At 38.0% G+C, this 12283-nt stretch overlaps 1 long non-coding RNA gene across 1 annotated transcript in view; it reads right to left on the bottom strand.

The window, feature by feature from the left end:
* Positions 1–1920: 1920 nt before the first annotated feature.
* Positions 1921–12283, bottom strand: part of LOC306905808 — a 66301-nt gene continuing 55938 nt past the window's right edge. The window contains exons 3-4 of the long non-coding RNA XR_013787775.1: positions 4963–5021; positions 1921–4853 (exon numbers count right to left, since the gene is read on the bottom strand). This is a non-coding gene — a long non-coding RNA (uncharacterized lncRNA). The remainder of the gene's footprint in view (positions 4854–4962; positions 5022–12283) is intronic.

Here is a 12283-nt window from a genome sequence, read left to right as displayed (position 1 = left end):
GAAGTGTTCTGCTGAACACACAGGAAGATATCTAGAAGATTGTCAAATCCCCCCCCCCCATTGACTCCCATAGTATTTATTTTCCCTACTATGGCAGTAAATGGTGGTTGGGATCTGACTTTCTTCCTCACAACACCTGGCTGTGTAGGCTATACAATTAACACATTTCCTGTTGCATTGACACAAAATGAATACATTTAACACAAATGTAAAATGCTTACATTTATTTAACACACAAGCTCAACCAAAATCCAAAACAAAATGTCTTTTTACTGCCAAATTTACAAATGCTTTCACACTGTATGTCAGAACAGATATCATCACGTACTTATAGACAAAAGTCAAAGTGAACAGCTGTTCATATTCTGAATTACAACATTATTATATAATCAGTATTTTATTGCAATGCTAATGAGAAAAAGCTAATTGAAGTTATGCAAATATAAAAATTACAGCCATAGACTATACTGTATGTACGCCTTCTGTCATAAACATGTAAGGTGAGGGACAGAACATTACCATAAGATTAACCTATTGTGAGGGACCCCTTCCTAAAATAGACAATCAAATGTTTGTAATGTAACAACCTTTTGTTTGAGAAAAGAAGGAAATGTTGACTAGAAATATAAAAATGTAAACAATTCTGAAAACTATGCATGTAGAAAGAAAGCAAATAAACACTCACAGTAACCTTCTGGAGGCCCCTGGGGGTTTAAAAAAACATCTATTTATAATAATGAAGTCACACAATTCATGTCCCTTATCTTTGACTTGTATTCTTGACTACTATGTATTCTATTGCACACTTTACCAAAACAGTAAATTATGTGATATTGAGGTTTATTGTTTCTTTCATTTGACCAATGTTTAAAATGTAATTTCCAACTAAGAAATGAACAGTAAGTTGAAATGTTGTCAAAATGACAAGGAACACAAATCTCCAATCATGTATAGCCACTATTTAAGCAGAAATTTCAATTTCTGTATATATAGAGCATTTATATATATTCTGTTTTGTATATAATACTAAAAGCCTGACAGGCAAAAATGTGCCCTTTAACAAACACCTTTATATCCTCAATAGCAAGTAGTTTAACCTGCAAAGTTTCATCATTACAGCACTCTCATGCTCTATGTTGAAACAGACGCTAAAGAAAAAAGCTTGCTCCAGTTGGATTTCTTTTGTCATGCTAACTGTAACCTTTTAAAGTGCATTAACTCCAGGTAGCACAGAGAAACAATGGGATACAGTAGCATCCTCCTCTAGGGTTACTGTGCAGTACTGCTGACCTGCCAGAATCTTCCACTCCCACAGTCCTCATCTTCCACCCAGCCTCTTTCTCCCTCTCTCTGTGGGTGCAAATAAAGCTCTCCAAGTATGACATCACGACTAGCGATTTGTTTTCTGTATATTGCCATGGCAATGCGACCGTAACCAGCGAGATGGCAGCAACTGCAGAGATGAAAGAAGGCATTAGCGCATCAGGATGGAGACGAGCGCTAAGATCTGTCAGAATTCTCCTCTGTTTTGAATTGCCTTTTCAAATAAGTTCTGCTGAAAAGATCAGTGAAATTTGGGAAAAGTCATGCTGACCACCTCAGTCATTTTGGACTCCCGCTGAATCAAGGCCAGGGACAATCTAAACCAATTAATCAGATCAAACATATCGCCTCATCTCGACCAAAATCACTTTTTAACATACAGTACTAGTGTTCCAGATGGCAGGAGAATAGCAAGGGTTACATCATGAAGTTGTTTAGCTAGACACTTATGACATTAAGTTTTGACATTTCTTGTTTTTCTTTTAAATCACAGTGTCATATCTCCTCCTGTCCATCTTTATATAAAAAATATATTTTGGACTAAAATTCCCTCATTTACTCATTTAGAGCAAAACGTAATACAAAAGAGAAAATGCATCAAGTCAAGTCAACTTTATTTATTTAGCGCTTTTTACAATTTTCATTGTTACAAAGCAGCTGTACATGAAACATATTGACTATAAGCAAAGCATTTAAGTTATACAAGTTAAAACAAAAAAGGGAACACACACAGAATACAGACAAGCACACAGGTTCATGCACAACCACACGCATAAAACAACTCCACAAGCACAGAGCACAATATACACATGCAAGCACACACGCACGCACTCAAGCACACATTTAAGATAAAAGAGAGAAACACAGGTCAACTGACTATTAATTTCCATATGTGATAATAAATAAATTAAGCAGAATGTTACATTTTAAAGTTATATTAATAAATACGAAAACGTTAAATTCTCATATGTAATAATCAATAAATTAAGCAGAATGTTACATTTTTAAGTTATATTAATAAATACGAAAACGTTAAATTCTAAAGCTGATGTCAGCAGCCCCCCTGTCAGGCATACAGTGGCGAGGCACCTAAAACTCCAATGGAGAAAAAACCTTGGGAGAACCCAGGTCCCCTCTGGCAAGAACTGCAGCATCGCTACAAGCTTGACAGTGCTTGCATAACTAGGCTAAATTAAACAGAAAATAAACATAGTAAAAAGGTAAATAATAGGTTTAATATTATCATTAATAATCTAATAGCAATTGAAATTTTTTGTAGTGAGGACTTGTAGGGTTGCCGAGTGCCTCTTTCAGCTCTACCATCTCAGCACTTGTCAGGTCGCCGCTCCCCTCTCTCAGCTCTACCACCAAGTCTGGGCATGGACTGCATCCTGCTTACTGAGACAGCCTCGGAAAAATGAGAAAAGACAGCTGAGAGTAGAGTACTGTACATCACTTGTTTTGGGAAGTGTTCCTGGTTCCCGTTGATCTAACCAATGCAGCCTAAGCCCTCAGAGTATTTGTATTATTGATGTGTTGTGTATGCAAGGTTGAAAAGATGCGTCTTTAATCTAGATTTAAACTGACAGAGTGAGTCTGCCTCCCGGACAGTACAAGGAAGACTGTTCCAAAGCTAGATAGGAAAAGGTTCTATCACCAGCACTTGATTTTGAAATTCTAGGTATTACCAACTGACCAGAGTCCTGGAGTGCAGGACTGTATACAAGAGAAGCTCACTCAGGTACTGAGGAGCTAAACCGTTTAGGGCTTTATAGGTAATCAATAAGATTTTAAGGTTGTGCAATGTTTATTGAACCAGGATAAGATGCTCAAAATATATAGTTCGTATGTGAACTCCAGCTGCTGCGTTTTGAACTAACTGGAGTTTTTGTAATAGGCCCACAGGGCAGCCACCTAAAAGTGCATTACAACAATCTAGTTTTGACGTCATGAATGCATGAATTAGCTTCTCTGCATCTAATAGTGATAACATATGACGTAGTTTAGATATATTCTAAAGATGAAAAACAGGTGCTTTTACAGGTGTTGGCGACATGACTTTCAAATGACTGATTACTATCGATATAAAAGATTCTTTGCTTTAGGGAAAGGATTTTATGGAACATCCATCAATATTTTTAAAGTAGTCTTGGTTGTTACGTATGATGGTTTTCAGTCGTATAAGTAACACTTCTGTTTTGACCGAGTTAAGTAATAAAAAGTAGCATTTGCATGCACAAAATAAACTGATATCTATAAAATATCAGCTTAAAAAGTATCCTGTTTTCATGTGTTTACATGCATGGTAATAAACCGGCTACGCAGAAAACCGCATTTACACGGAGGTTTGAGACTTGCGTGCAGTGACGTCATCGTCGATAGTCTGTTTAGCAATTAAAAATGCAGTGGGAAAAGCTCAGAAGCTGTATCTTTAAAACTCTTTATAACTCAGTACCTGCATATGCAACAATAGTTTTTAATTTTTTTACGTTTCTACATCAACTTTGTGATTCGAGAGCGGACTTCTATACGTTATTTTACACTTGCTTCCATTTGAGACTTTTACTACTGCTCTTTCAGACATGCGCAAAGAAACAAAACTGAGAGAAAACCGGTAAAGGCATGCATTTACATGCAGCGCCAAATCTGAGTAATAGGCAGAAAATTACCTCTGCCGTTCGTTTTTGCTTATGCCGTTTATGACCTTTCTTCGATAAAAGAAAAACGTTTTACGCATTTACATGACCTTACATATAGCAGCTTATTAAACACAATCGGCATAAGTACATGTACTTTAGAAATGAAATGTTGATTCGATATAGGTCTGCATCAAAATGGTCTGTGCCATGCATACAGTAGTTTACAGCCTCATGGGAAGCAAAGTACACAGTATTCTTTGTATAATTTTAAATTATGTTTAAGCTTCAAATAAAAGTTTGCAATGCTGTGATTCATCTCTGAGCTGGTTGGTTCGGTTCATGGTTCAGAACTCTTTATTTAGGAAAAATATTTAAAAGGAGAAAACGAATGGGAAAAATACTTCCGTAACCAAGTGTGCGGTTACTGCATGTATGTTTAAGAAACTGTCACTAACCTTAAATCTTTAACTGCCCTTCAAACCATTATAATACACACATGCATGATCACATTCCATTAAAGGAATCGTTTCCTCCTTACAGGGTAAAACCTGGCATAAATGACCTGGTGTGTTGACACTTCTAGAAAAGTAGACCTTTCACCAGCATCAAATCTAATTTACCATCCCCTGGCTTGAAAAAAAACAACACAACATTTCTACCATGAGCTCAGCATCATTTATACAGGTTCACTTGTTCCCCAGACCACCAGCCTGGTGATCCAAGATCAGAAGCCTGACTCGGAAGTCAGACCTGACCTAATGTGGGGCAAAGCGCTGGCAGCTCCTTTTCAGAGAGCTGGCCCAGTCTATGGTTGAGACTGATAACATTAGCTTGCTGCATTCTTTCCTTTGGTTTCACGGCTGGCCACAGTTTACAGGCCTGGATCTTGTGCTGGTGAGTGAGATCAGAGAGCATTCTTGCAACAAATGTATTCTTCATAAAACAGAGATTTTTCTCAATAATGATATCCAGAGCATCTGATTGTGCCAAATGTCCTTACATTTGAAAAGACGACCATATGCTTTAAAGTTCCATCTTCTCATTGCTTACATGATGTATCTGAAACAAAACAGAAGAGATTCAGTCAGAATTTTGACACTCTATCAACATGTAAGCTATATAATTGGCTATAAAGCAACGTATGACATTTAGGTGTGATTTTATTTAACACTTTCAGCGCATTTTTGTCCTATTTCTGCACAAAAACCTGCATTTTATTTACAAACCGCCAACAATCCAGTATAGGCGTTTAATCTGTTCAGGATTAGCGATGCATGATGTGCATTTAAATTGAGATACAATGCAAACTTGCTGCATTTGTAATAGAAATTGCCTGAATTGCAGAAGTGGAACAATGCTGGCCATTCCCAGTAGAGTATGATGTCAGTACAGATTTTTGGGGAGTGTTTGTGCACTAGCACAAACAATGCTATCAGCAGGGGCATTTTATTGTTTGTGAACAACCCCCTTAGTCTTTGTCCCAGCTAAAAAACAGAATCCCTATGCAAATCCCTGTTGGTTTATGTTCCCTCGCAAGACTTTTGATATTCAAATTTTTCGTCTGGTGACGAGGCTGGGAAAAGACCAGCTGCTGCTCCAAAGACTGACGCTATGATTTATTCGTGCAAGTCCTCATATTAGCCAAACTGCTTGATGATAAACTTTCCCCTAATTGACCAGAGTTTTTCTACTACTGCACTAATACAAAACCAGAGGTCACGTCTTAGCCCTACGATTCTCCAAAGCCATGCAGTCTTTCTCTGACAACACAGCTGTCTCAAGGACAACAGAGCCTCCCTCTTTTATTCCAAACAGATGGAAAAACAAATAACAGATCCAGTATGATTCTGTAGCCAAGCAGAACCAGCCCTCCACTCCCTGTGACATATCAATTATCACTGATAAATAATTCCCTTTCCTCTAATCGCACCACACAGAGGCCGCTGTAATATTGCGCTCACCCTAGCAAGGCTGTTCATGTTGGGTATGGCTGTTTACTCACCGGGGATTTGTTTTTCTTACCTGACTGAAGAGTGTTTACTTAAATAGGAACAAATCCTTATGTAACAGCGCTGCCCTTAGACTAAAAGTATCACTATTACTGCTTTGGAAAGGGATCAGGAAAGAATGCCTTTTCCATTTTGAAAAGGTGATTTTTAAGTAGATGTATCTAAGACTGTGAAACACTCAGAAATCAGACAAAATCATGGCATTGTTTAACACATTTTATTGTGCAATCTTACGTCAAATTTGTACAATATATACTGTATGTACTGGAGATATAACTTCTGTAGGCCTTCAATCATGTAACCATTACACAAATATTAGCAATTTTTCAAATAAAAGAAAAAGATGATTATGTTGCCAGCACATCTGAGCAACTGAAGATCTCTAGAGAATGAGAGAAAATCATTGATATCCAACATTTTAAAGCCATGGTCAATGAAAATCATTATGAATAAAAGTGGGCATTTGAGTTTCAATACGTGAACCATCAATAGATTACCTTAGGGGTCAACATCCAACTTTTAGGCATGTACCCAAATCTATTGCAACACTACCTTAGTGCGTTCTGATGTCAGGGAATTTTACATCACAATGACTGACATTTGACGCACATGATCCATTTAATGCACAATGATTGACGCTTGGCCTAAAATAAAGCCATTACCAAACCTTGCCATCACAGAACCAGTATCATCCTGCTGACAGATGATTAGATACAACACATCAATGACCTGGATATGTTGGATACATTACACACTGAGGTAAATGGACTTTAGGGATTATTGCAGAATATGAGACCATATTCAACCCGATGATCTAATGGAAAACGTCTGTTTCACTATGAAATGAACGATTCAATTGTAGAACTGTAAAAAAGAACTATGCGTGTTATGACAATCTAATGTTCAAAGGAATACAAGAAACACAAAATTTATGAACAAAACCACAAAACCACAACACATAAACACAACAAGAGAGTAAAGGAAATAACATTTGACAGAATCCACTGCAGCTCCATTCATTTGTTTGCGGCACACTCCAATCTGAAGGAAATACTGTCCAATCTGGGCAAAAATCATTTTCAAACAGTGCAAATATTTATAATGCTTGGGAAAAGTCCCGCAGAATTAAAGACATTTTTGACCCAAAAATATAAATGCTGTCATTATGTGCCCTTATGATGTTCCAAATCCGATATTATTATGAAACACACACACACACACACACACAAACAATTCAGACTATTACGTGCAGCTACAAAGAATGCATTTCCCTTTTTGTGAATAACTAGTTTCACAAGCATCTTTTAACAGAAATCATGGAGGGATGTTGAAAATTAAAACTTTAACTGCAAATACCTACAAATAAACAAGTCAGAGAATAGTTTTGGGTGTTAGAAAGAGTGCAATAGTTTAATAATACGGTGATCAGATAAAAATGAACGCTCCGACGACACTACAAAGATCGTGTTCACATACAGATTAGGTACTCACCAATAACTCGCATAACACACAGAATAACACACAAAATGTGATTTTGGTCAGATATTTTGCTACCACAACCACCTTCACAGTCCATGCAGATGGTATTTAATGGCTCATTGATAAATTACAGTAATCTTCAGCAAAAATTGAAATAAATTATTCCTGGAAACAAATGACTCACTAATGCAACAGCAACAGTAGTTATCAGAGGAAAAATAGTCACTTTTTATAGAATGAAGGTAATCAGCAAAAGCAATGAGCATTATCTGCAACAAGAGCTCAGTACCGGCTGGGCCTCATGGCTTCTCGAATGTCTTCAGACAAATTCTAACTGTCAAATCAAATGGGAGTTAGATAATAGTCTTAACAAAAAACAGAATTTTCTTTTTTTCAGTAAAGACAAAAATCTAATTGGACTTGGAAACAAAACTGGCACACCACTAGCAAACTGCATGCCCAAAGAAGAATGACAGAAAAAGCCAAAGTATTCCTACCTAAACTACCAAAAACTCCTGCAAGTAACCATCAAATTCACAATCTCACAACCAACATCAAATCTCCAGAATCAGATGGACACCCAGAGGAATTTCACAAATAGATTTGGCATCTCTTCCTCATGTATCCTTTAAGATGATCCCAGACACTTCTCAGAAAAGACATTTTGAAACATAAATACAATTTTCATCGCTATTGTTCAAAAATCAAATGAAGAATTAAAGCAATGCTCCAGTTGGTGCCAGTTACTATGTTGTTTGTTTATAGAACCCCAGGCAGATTTTTACTAAACCCAAGAAACCTTTTGCTGGTATTAAGACAGTCTTATCAGTGTTACATGTGTATTTTATCATCCTTGGCAGATGCTAAAGCATTTCCTTTGATTGGCAGGTTATCCTAACATAACAACAATCATAAAGCACTCTAATGGCTACTTCCAGCAGGATAAAGCTCAGACCTTCTCAAACTGAACATGGCAATGAGTGCATGAATGGCCTCTTTAATCTGTTCCAATAGTGCACTTTTCGAATTTTGTAATAAGTGTTGACATGCCAAACAACCATGTCAGTTCAGACATCCTTATTGCACACAACATTGAAATCATGCAACAATCTTTTAACAAATATTAGGAATTACATACTCACCAATAACTAAAAGAATAACACAGCAAAATCTCTGACCACAGTCACATCACATTTTGTACCACGACCACCTTCACAGCCCACGCAGATGGTGTTTAATGGCTCATTGATAAATTACAGTAATTTTAATAGCTATCTTCAGAAACAATGGAAATAAATTATTCCTGGAAAGAAATGACTCACCTCATGACTCACTAATGCAACAGCAAAAGTAGTTATCAGAGGAAAAATCTTCCCTTTTTATAGAATGAAAGTAATGGCCAAAAGTAATGAGCATTATCTCAAACAGAGCTCAGTACTGGCTTGGCCTCATGGCTTCTCGAACTGAATAACGTTATTATACTGTAGCCTACTGTCCACCACAGAATACAGACAAACAGAAACACGAAGGGAATCATTAAAATATATTCAATATACATATGCCTAATAACATTTGATTGGAGATTTTCTTGCCTTTGTTACATTCAGCTCTCAAACTGCAACAAAAGAGGGAGATCACACGCAGGACTTTAATAAATTATTTCTGTAATAATTCGTTAGGGATAATTATCATATGTAGTGGGCGGTCCGTCCTTTGACTACTCCGCTTTTCGACTCCAGCTCTCACAATAAGTTGTTCCCAAACTGTCATTTGTGGAAGGTCACTTGGCTGTTGCGGTGCTTTACACTAAAACAGTTTATTAATATAACAAAAATGTCACTTTTTTGTGCTTGGGCACTGGATGCACAAGCAGGGGCGTCGCAAGTAGGGGGAAAAGAGTGACAGAGTACATAGGGCCCTGGAATGTGAGGGGCCTTGAAGTTCCAGAAATGATATGTATTATTATTTTACAATTGTGCGCCTATACTGCGCTCCTGTGCTACATCTCCGTTCTCCGCTGATTTTGAGAAGCTTCGGCAGATGTCTGTAATGCCTCACACGAGCACAGCACGAATGCAATGGTGAACTGCACAATAGGTTGTATGAGTGAATTGGAAAGGACTCGCATCCCTGCTTGAAGGCATTCTGTTATCACTCCACGAGAGATCCAGGAATTCCGCTCCGGGTTTTCCATTTTCCACCGAAATGAAAATTTTTGGCTGAAGCCGAATAAAAATTAAACACTTGGTCAAATACATAACACCGGACACGGCTTTACGTATTTCTACTATTTATAATTGAGCTAAACAAGTAGGCTAAATAAAAAAATGGAGCCCTCTCCCTTCTTCAATAGCCTATACAGTAAAGAACTGTAGCTACTCTGTACCCCTACAACAAAACACTTCATTAAAAGTGTCAATCAACATATTAAGCAAAAAATATTAATAAACAAAAATTGATTATAGAAAAAAAGCATCCATGCAAGCAATTCTGACAGACAACCATTTCAGTTCACATCTCTCCACAAAAGCTGCGTTCCCTCAGAGGTTGCCCCGTGGCTGGGATGCAGTTGTTTAGTACAGGGAACTGTGTGCACACCAGGGACGTGCACAGGGGGGTTGCTCAGGTTGCCCGGGCAACTGCCCATATGCCCTTCTCGACTCACGTTGACCTCCCGAGGTGGAAAATAAATAAATAAATTATACAATGGATGCAGAATTTCACATACGTCTAGATAAAAAAAACGTGAAAAGCCTCATTCACCTCAGTATTCGGGGAACGAAAGGGAAAGGAGGAAGGGCGAACTCTGTTTACATGGGTTCAGTGCTGCACGCGACCGGGACCTGAGCTGAGCCTGCATGAGCGGCCCTAGAAGAAGATTATCGGGTGATACGACTCAACGCCATACGTCTGGATTTCGGCCGGACAGTCCAGATTTTAAGCCCCCTGTCATACGTCCGTGGCAGCCTCAAACCGGACACTCATTTGTCCTTCTTTTGTGCTGGATTTGTGCTGAATCGGCCTAAACAAAACCCGCTTTAGAACATTTATTGGGACGCAGCAGCATAGCGTCTGACGCCGTAAGATCTCCGGTCAAACAAATGATTGGCTGAAAGAGGTGTCAAATAAATACCTGATATATCATTGGTTAAAAACGTAAACAAGCCTCCACGACATGGAAGTGGAGTCCACGTGCTAGCTTCATCACATCATAACGGTAACTTGTTGAAACGTCAGACCTCATTTAATCCGGAATGGACAAAAGAGCACAACTTTATATAAAAAGGCAGTAGAGACACTTTTCCTGGATGTCGCTGTGAAGCGGACGATTGTAGTCAAGGGACCTGCGACATGCCAGCACAGAAAAACAAAAGTAACCGACGAGCTGCAGGTACATCTTCCCTTAGGCTTAGGTCAAATATTCATTGCCAGACAATTTTTGAAAAACTGAGTAGACTGTTTCAGAATCACTGTATCATGAGACCATCGATATGATGCACAAAATTGTATTGTAGTTGCGAGTACACCAGAGTCCTATGCAATTATTCTTGCCTCACTAAATGCTGAGTGTCCTCCTTTTTGGTGTTATGGAAATGGCCACCCTAACGTTGTCAGAAAAGGTGAGTTTGTGATGTATATCAAACGAACGATCATCATCATCAAGTTTTATGAAATTAATTAAAAACTTCATTAATCCAGGCTGAGTTTGCCAAGTTCAGCCTAAATAATAAGACAGATAGCTTGCAGACAAGAAGCCTAGGCTACAATTTTTTTGGTAGGTAGGCATTAGGCAAACTAAGCTACATGTTTGCTGATAGTTAGTTTCTCACATTTCGTTTGCGCAAGAAGATTAATGATGGAAGCAATGCATCACATTAATTATTTTATTCATTATAAATCCTATCACTATTTTGGGTATTGTTTGAAGCCAAGATGCCTACTGAAAAGAGGCGGATTCAGGAGAGGGAGAGATAATTCAGGGAGTTATGTTTTTCTGTGATATTATTAATACGAAATTGAAGAAAAGCAAACCCTTCAGGTGAGAAAAATAAATAAATAAATAATAATAATAATTCACAATTACATTCACATTTCTACCAGTCATTACATGTTCCCCTCTTATTGCACAAAAAGTGTAATGTTTATATTTATCGCGAGCAGCGGGGCTACTGTCAGACCCCCGCTTCAGTCTGAAGCACACAATTTAAGAAGGTAAAGATGCTTTTATTCTGAAATATTCCATGTTCTAATATACTGTAACACATGCGTTTTGTTTCCAAACTGTTTACGTTTGTTTAAGACATAATGATTACTTTTACAAAGATACTTGCTAATATGGGCATTTTGGCATCATTTTATATCCATATTTCTGTTTAAGAGTAACAAAACGTGAAATAGAACTCAATTCAGTATTTTGCGTGTTGTCTGAGTTGCCGCAATACAGGAATGACCCCCCCCCAAGCCGAACCCTAAATTACCCCTCCCCCAACCCAATCACAACGTGAGGATAGAATTTGATGGGTTGCATAATTCGACAAAACACCGGCTGCGTGCATAATTTAAACACCCCGTGAGAACAGAATCGAGTTCTCTTTTGCGTCTTTTTGAGAATATTTAAGTAAAGCATAATAATTTGCTAATTGTAAACTTTCAAGTAAACAAATTGAAATTACGTGGATGTTAATCCCTGTCTGAGGCACTGTTTAAAGTGTCATGAAAATCCACATTCCATCATGGGTCAATTCTCACCAGAATTTTAAAAAATGCAGGCGTGGAAGCTGTGTAGAGGAGGGGGCGAGCTCGGAGCACCACAGTTGTTTATGGTACAGAGAG

Source organism: Barbatula barbatula (assembly GCF_947034865.1).
Source record: "Barbatula barbatula genome assembly, chromosome: 16".
Lineage (NCBI taxonomy): Eukaryota > Metazoa > Chordata > Actinopteri > Cypriniformes > Nemacheilidae > Barbatula > Barbatula barbatula.
The sequence above is the reverse complement of the archived record's forward strand: the minus strand, read 5'-3'. Positions and strand labels throughout refer to the sequence as shown.